Source organism: Maylandia zebra, linkage group LG5 (assembly GCF_041146795.1).
Source record: "Maylandia zebra isolate NMK-2024a linkage group LG5, Mzebra_GT3a, whole genome shotgun sequence".
Taxonomy (NCBI): Eukaryota; Metazoa; Chordata; class Actinopteri; order Cichliformes; family Cichlidae; genus Maylandia; species Maylandia zebra.
This window is the reverse complement of record NC_135171.1, coordinates 8,288,008-8,296,718: the sequence shown is the minus strand read 5'-3', so window position 1 is coordinate 8,296,718 and position 8,711 is coordinate 8,288,008.

The following is an 8,711-nucleotide window of genomic DNA, read 5'->3' as shown; positions in this document are numbered from 1 at the left end:
TTAGCAAGCACCTGCACAACATGCTAATGCGGATTGTAATCCATAGGCAGCAGCAACAGAACATAATGAAGATCAGTGGAGTCCATGTTTCTTCTGCTGATGATTCAGTCCTGTAAACCATGGGCAGCTTAGGAAAAACTGGCAGTAAATGATAACAATAACTAGGGCTGAACAATTAGTCATTTATTGTGATTAAAATCAAACTTTAGTTATATTCTTTGACCAAATATGTTTACTTTGATATATTTCAGCACGGTGGCACAGTGGTTAGCACTGTTGCCTCACAGCAAGAAGGTCTGTAGTCCAATTCCACCATCAGGCCGGGGTCTTTCTGTGTGGAGTTTGCATGTTCTCCCCGTGTTTGCGTGGGTTCTCTCCGGGTACTCCGGCTTCCTCCCACCGTCCAAAGACATGCAGCTTGTGGGGATAGGTTAATTGGATAATCCAAATTGCCACTAGGTGTGAATGTGAGTGTGAATGGTTGTCTGTCCCTATGTGTTAGCCCTGCGACAGACTGGCGACCTGTCCAGGGTGTACCCCGCCTTTCGCCCTATGACAGCTGGGATAGGCTCCAGCGCCCCCCGCGACCCTGAAAAGGATAAGCGGAAACGAATGGATGGATGGATATTTCAACTCTAATCTAAAATACAATATATGTTAGAAAAATCTGAAACAATTTCAATAAATCATTCAGCCCTCAAAGGCATCAGGTATCACACATTACTCTCCATAAAAATGGATCAGTTTGGTCATCTGTCACTAAATCTGACTTTGCAGTACCACGTGGGGGCCATTTTCACAAGTGCAAATCCTGTGATGTAGCTGATCACTGCCTCCATGTATTCAGAGAGGTTGCATACATCTGGGAGGTCAGGAATCGAGTGATCTTCAGTGTCATTTACTTCCACAAAGTGCACTTCCATTCTGCAACAACATTTACAGCTGCAGATGTTGAATCGAGAATGTATGTGTTGTCTCGAAGTAAACAATTGTCTGTGCCTGTTTTAATTTGGTGCCTAACAAGTAAACGTTTGTAGGCTCCCCTGAACTGTCTGGCATTAGGATTGTCATTGTGCCCACCTCTTGCTCTTATGGCAGTGAAGAAGAGCTCCAAGTGGTCCTGACTCAGTTTGTAGGTCAGAAGATACCTGCATGGGTCCTCTCAACAAGTTTATTATAGATGTTAAGTGCACTTATGCTATTAGCAATGAAGCCATATATGGCAGTCTTCTTTTTTGTTGTTTGAAGTGGCACCATCTTGTCATAGTGCTTGACCTTCAACCCACGAAGCAAGGTTTCTGTATCCTCCAAGATTGTCTCAGCCCTGTGTTTAGTTGTTGGCTTAATTAGAGCTTTGTAACCTTTTCCAAGAGGATTACAGCTGTTGAGCACATCAAAAGCTGCATCTACAGTGTGCACCAACTCCACAGTTGCAGCACAACTCCTCCAACTTCACAGAAATCCATTGTATCCGCTGCACTTCTGCTGAAGAGCTGTGCTGCTAGGTGGACTTTCAGTTTTTGTTTTTTCAACTGTAAATGAGCCATGTCTTGGAGTTTATTAAGGGCTTCAAAGTACTTCCACTTAATCTTCCTCCCATCTTCTGTCTCAAATTCCATCGAAGATGCAAAGGCATTACGAAGAAGCTTTAGCATATGGCATGCATCCAGGATCACATGCACTTTTTGTGTGGGATTCTCTGGATGAAAGAAGTAGGGCTTCATGTTGTCGATATTTAATTCTGTGCCAAGTTCCCTTATCATGCCGAGGTTACTTGTAGGAGCATCACACGTAAGGTAGACAACTTTAACAATGACCTCATGAAGCCTGCTAAGGCTTTCCCGAATAACATTGGCCTTCTCTGATCCATCCATACCATCGATGAGGACGTATACAACGAGTCATGGGAATTTTCCATGACTCGTTGACAGCCACAACCATAAGGACCAAGGCCTGGGTGGCGAGTGTGTTGTCAATTTCACCAGTGCCTATATCTACATAGCCATGGAACTAGTCCTCTGCAAACTCAATCATCTTTTGGATGTACATTTCATCCATCATTAGAGCACACACTGTTTCCTTTCCCTGTTCTCTGTTTGCCTCCACATGATTTGTTAGTGCTCTAAAAGTTGCTACAGTAATCCAGGATCGGCTGAGACACTACTGTACCAAGTGTGAATGGTGTGACTGTGTGGCAACGCTTTATTAAAATTCTCCCGTACATACTCATATGCCTTTGGGCAGTAAAAAGGAAGTGTGGTGGCAAACTGTTTCAGCTCCTCAGAATATTTAGCTGACTTTTTCCCCTCTTGTATTTTATGCAAGATGTGTTTTAGAACTTCACTGATTGACTCAAGCAAAGATGCACACTGATTTGAGATCAAGAGCTTTTTCTTGAGTTCTTTGGTGACATTCTTTAAGGTACAAACTTTTGTCTTTAAACTCCTAGACCAGTGGTTCTTAACCTGGGTTCAATCGAACCCTAGGGGTTCGGTGAGTCGGTCTCAGGGGTTCGGCAGAGCCTCCACTGCGGAGGTCGCAGAGGTCCAGCCACGCCCGAATTATCGTGTAAATTTGTGATGACACGCCCCCTTCTGGCCATCACTGGCTGCAGACGATCATGCTACACTGCTTGGCCAATCAGGGCTGCGGGGAATGTAGCGCGCGCAGTAGTCAACATGTGAATGTCGTGGTAGTACTTCGCGTGATTTTTTTTTTAACATTTTAATCCATACTAACTATGTCGGGCAAAAAAAGAAAGTGGTTGGACGAATATGTACAATATGGATTTACATGTATCACGGAACGTGATGGGAGTGAGCATCCTATCTGCATGATTTGCAACGCCAAGTTGAGCAACTCTAGTCTCGCACCGGCAAAACTAAAGGAACACTTCTTGAAGCTGCATGGAGACGGGGAATACAAGAACACAACACTTGCTGAATTCAAGGTGAAGAGAGCCAGATTCGATGAAAGGCCCACTCTGCCTGCTCTTGGATTTGTACCCGTTAACAAACCGATCCTCACAGCATCGTACGAAGTTGCTTACCTGATCGCAAAGCAGGGCAAGCCACACACCATTGGTGAAACACTCGTGAAACCAGCCGCGTTAAAGATGGTAAATCTGATACTCGGAACAGCGGCCGAAGGTAAATTATCACAAATTCCTCTTTCAAATGACACCGTCAGCGACAGAATAGAAGACATGAGTAAAGACATCTTGGCTCAAGTAGTCGCCGATCTGATTTCAAGCCCGGCAAAATTCAGCCTTCAGCTCGATGAGAGCACAGACGTTGCTAATCTAAGCCAGCTTACTGTTTTTGTGCGCTATGTGAAAGATGACATGATAAAAGAAGATTTTTTATTTTGTAAGCCTCTTACAACAACAACTAAGGCAGCCGATGTGAAGAAGCTTGTGGATGACTTCTTCGGAGACAACAATCTTTCATGGGACATGGTTTCTGCAGTTTGTACAGACGGAGCTCCCGTCATGCTGGGAAGAAACTCTGGTTTTGGTGCGCTAGTAAAAGCCGATGCACCACACATCATTGTGACTCATTGTATTTTGCACAGGCATGCATTGGCAACAAAAACCTTGCCTCCAAAAATGGCAGAAGTATTAAAAACCGTGGTGGAATGTGTGAACTATGTGCGAAATAGTGCTCTGAGGCACCGCATCTTCAGTGAGCTGTGTAAAGAAATGGGCTCTGAATTCGAGGTACTTCTGTACCATTCTAATGTTCGGTGGTTATCCCGGGGACAGGTGCTGAATCGTGTTTTTGCCATGCGTGTGGAATTAGCCCTGTTTTTGCAAGAGCACCAACACTGTCATGCAGATTGCTTCAAAAATCCTGAGTTCATTCTCATTTTAGCGTACATGGCTGATATATTCGCAGCTCTCAATCATCTCAATCAGCAGATGCAGGGTGGTGGAGTCAATATCATAGAAGCGGAAGAACACCTGAAGGCTTTTCAAAAAAAGCTAACGTTATGGAAACGACGAACAGAGAACAACAACTTTGCAAACTTCCCCCTTCTGGACAACTGTGTAAGTAAGGTCGAAGATGTGTCTGGAATCAGAGATGTTTCTGTATCCACGGAACTGAAGCAAACAATTGCAACGCACTTAGATGAGCTTGCAAAGTCTCTCGACAGATATTTCCCTACAAGAGAGTCATATCCAGCATGGGTGAGACAGCCGTTCACGTTTGCTGTTGAGACAGCAGATGTCAATGATGAATACCTTGACGAAATCATTGAAATTCAGCAGAGCCAGGTTCAACAGCAACTCTTCAGAACAACAACACTCTCAACGTTTTGGTGTCGACAAATGGACAAGTATCCAATTATTGCTAAGAAAGCCCTGGATTTTTTTATACCATTTGTTACAACATATCTTTGCGAGCAATCCTTTTCGACGATGCTGGACATAAAAACGAAGAAAAGGAACAGACTTTTCTGTGAAAATGACATGAGACTGGCACTTGCCAAGGTGAAGCCACGCATATCTGAACTGGTCTCTCAAAGGCAACAGCAGAAGTCACACTGATTTGCAGGTATGTAATTTGTTGTAAGTTCATGCATTGTGTTGGTTTTGTTCTTTGAACAAGGTGATGTTCATGTACGGCTCATTTTGTGCACCAGTAAAAAAACATATCTATGTCTTGAATTTGAAGAAAAAAAATTTTTTCACTAAAGAGGGGTTCGGTGAATGCGCATATGAAACTGGTGGGGTTCGGTACCTCCAACAAGGTTAAGAACCACTGTCCTAGACTTTTGGCATTTCAGTCTCAGGTTTTTCCTGTACTTTATTTGCATCTCTTCTGAAGCCTGATTTTTACGCTTTAAAGACTTTGGAGACTCAATGTTGTAGCAGTGATCTTCTTGAATACCGCTCGGTTTTGCTAATGTAGTTGTTAATAATGCGTAACTATGGTCCTGATGGTTAATATCCACTGTTACGGCAGTGTCATTTTCAATCAAGGTGCTGTAATTGGCAGCAGATGTCATGTTGTGGTTTAATTTTGCATGTATTTGACCAACATTACTGTTCCCTGACACCTTGCTTGATAAACCTGGAGAGCCACTTACCTCTGTGCCAGTACCTACCAAAATCTTAGGTCTTGCTCCTCTCACAGTTGACTTCAGCTGAATACATGGAAAACTGAAAATAGTTGGAACTGCTGTGCTACTTAGGCAACAGATTTCCTAAAGCAGCACAAAATAAGAATGAGGAACTTTATATTTAATGTTATTTTTTATAATATTACATATTGTATAGTTATAGATTTTATTAACCTTTGAGTCCGCGATGATGATATTTTCTTCAAAATGAGCACTGCAAAGACGACATGATGGTGTGTGGTGCTGTAGCCTGTAGATTTATATTGTTAAATGGTAATTATGTGACAGTGCGTTTCATTTTACAGAGTAACATGAAAGTAACGTAACGAGTAGTATAACGACTGTCTTTCTCCTGGGAGTAATTAAGTAACAATACTGCACTACTTTTAAGAAAAACGTTCTCAATAATATGCGTAATAATGTTTTTACTTAACTTTTTTGAGTAATGACCCCAACACTGATCACAACTTTGATGCTGATCACACCTCCAATATGCACAAAACATTTGATCACCCAGCATGAAATGAATTTGCATGAATGTAATGTCTTTGACATGCTGCTTAGAGATGATGGTGACTCTCAAGTTGGAGCCAGTGAGAATTGATAAGGAATCGAATTGATAAGTGATATATGAAGTCAGAATTGCTAAATTCTTATCTATTTCAATTCCTGGTGGGGAGACATGCCTTTATCACAGTGCCCCACTAGTCCGGTACCATAACCAGCCAGACCCATTAATAGCAGTTTTCCATTTAATGATCTGTGAACTTTGCTTGATAAAACTTGTAGTTAAGGCTAGCCTGAGTGACCCTAGCAATCCCTTATGTTATTTTGCAAGAGATCAAGGGTGCTGGGGGGGGGGGGGGGGATTCCCATGATACTTTTCCTTCTTTACTCACCTCTTTTCCCTCTGTTTTATATGCTATTCTGCATTTAATCATTAGTTGTTATTACTCTTGCTCTCCTCCACGGCATCTTATGTCTTGCCTCTCTGCCCTCAATACTAACCTGTCGGCTGATGGCCGTCCCTCCCTGAGCCTTGTTCTGCTGGAGGTTTCTTCCTGTTAAAAGGGAGTTTTTCCTTCTCCCTGTCAACAAGTGTTTGCTCATAACGGTTGTCTGATTGTTGGGATTTTCTCTGTATTATTGTAGGATCTTTATCTTTAGATATAAAACTCAGTAAGGAATTGAATTGGTGAATTGCTAAGATTTTACTTTAGTTGTCAAGAAAAGGAACGTATGAAATATCTCCATAGTTCCCTTGAAATCCATAACGCAACATAAGAGAGTGACAAGCATTGCTTGTCTTTTCAAAACACAAATCTATTAAAACGTTTCAAAGAGCATTCTGTTCGTGCACATTTTCCTGTGTTAGAGGCCTGACTTCAGTTCAGGAGATGTGGCTTGAGCTAAGGAGGAATAGGATGATATTTTATTGAGATGTGGGTCAGCACGGCAGCTTCCGCAAACCAGCACTTCTATGTTGTTTAATGGATAAATTGTCAGTTTATGAGACTGCATCGGTTTGTTGAGAGATGCAGTTACACACTAGTCAATATATGTATTTGTGAGTACAACATTATTTTTTTAATTAAATAACCTAAAAAAATAATCGATTGTACGTTTTAACTAAGTTCAGTACAACCGATAATTAAGGAGTATTGTTTGTTTCATATATTATGAATACACGTGTGCTGGCTATCACCACAAAGGAAAAACTTCTGTAATAAACTCAATGTGCTCACAAACCCTAATTACATAAGTTACACTGAGGAAGAAAACTTCTGTCCTGCCTGACTGCCCTAGTCCTTTTTGCCTCGCTCGCTCTCTCCCTGGTTAACTAGTGTACCAGGACCCATCAGCTTGTCTTTTTGCCTGTCCGTCTGTCAAGCTTTCCACTTGGTTTCCCACCAAGATGTGTTTTTTCCACCTCATGGAGCAGACATAAAAAAGAAAAGATTTTCTATTTCCCTTATTTTTTTCCCCCAATATAGCAGTTTGTTTTTGTTTTTTTTACCCGAGTGAGTAAAATACAAAAGTACATGATATTCAGTTGGAAAAAAAATATCTTTGCTCTACAGCATGAATGCTCTACAGTTGAATTCTTGCTTCTGTTAATCCATCTGTTATTCTCTTTTTGTTCATTGTCAGTCTGTTCTGAATTCACAGGAGCAGACAGTGCTGCAGTCAAACAGCTCCACTTGTTCTTTGTCATCTGCTCGTTATTAGTTTAATGGAAGTGTTAAATCAAAACAATGTACAACAGTAAATCCAAATCACAGTGGGCTTCTTATAACTATGTATTCATTGCTGTTTGTTCATTCTCCCTTTGTAACCATCTGTCTGAGGTCCAACCCTCAGCATTCATTTTCCTTTCATCTGTGTCTGAAAAGGCTGGACTGCATAATTCATTATGAAAACCGACCTCATTATATACATGCCTCTAATTTACAATCATTTAAAATAAAAAACACATTTATGACTTTTAAAATTCCTAGTAAGTGGGTTTCAACCATCTATAAATGTTCCTGCTTAATTCTTCAGTGGAATACAAAATGCATAGATGCATTACACTTTGATTCTAATAAGAGCAAGAAAAACAAGTTGTTCATTTTTGGGGGGGTTTCTATTACATTGAAGGCTTAAAAAACAACATTTACAAACTGTAGAATTGCCAATTTACAGATCTAGAATGTATAAGGGAACAATTCAATTGTTTTGGAATGAGTTTTAAATGTTGGAACATTTTCCAGTCGTTTAAGTTAAAGTTTTGGTCTGTACTAACTACTGACAGAAATACTTGGGCCATTTATTCACAAAGCTTGATATTAATGCTATTCTAAAAAATCTCAATCCTAAAAAAAACAATTAACGAAAGTTATAGAAGTGGGATATTTTCTAAGATCGTCCCAGTAACAATAAAAGTTGCTCACGAAACGTGTACTGTCTACAAATCATGTGACAGCAATGTGCACCCTTGTAGTGGAAAGACTCTCTGTTCCATATTATGATGACTTAAAATATTAAATACTCTATGCAGTTTTTATTCTGCTAACCTTGAGTTTAGATCAACTACACACTTTTGTTAATTCTATTTAGTTGTGATCATTTCTGCACTTTTCTTACCTTAGTGAGTGATTTCATCCTGTGATATGGTATTTATCTTACTGACCTATTTTAGCTATTTTATTGTAGGTGGTGGGGGGTTTGGTGTCTGTGTCATGGGCCTGGGTCTGTGACCCGGTGTTTTTGAATTACTAATAGTCTTTGACTTCATTGTTATTTATAGTTTCTAGTCTCTTGGGTTCTGTCTCTGTGCCTCCCCGGTGTTCCTCGTGTCACGTCATCTTTTCATGTCTTCCCCAGTTCCAGTGTCAAGTCCACATCTCAGTCTGTGTCTCATGTTTCCTGTTTTATTTTGCTAGTTCCTTGTCTGGTGTGTAGCGTGTTCAGTTTTGCTTCCCTCCCAGCCTTGTGTGTGATTACTCCCACCTGTGCTCTCCTCCTGTGTCTCATTCCCTCGCACACTGGATGGGAAGCTGTGTGATAGCAGGCTGAACAAAACACATGTTCTTTTGTGGGGTAAT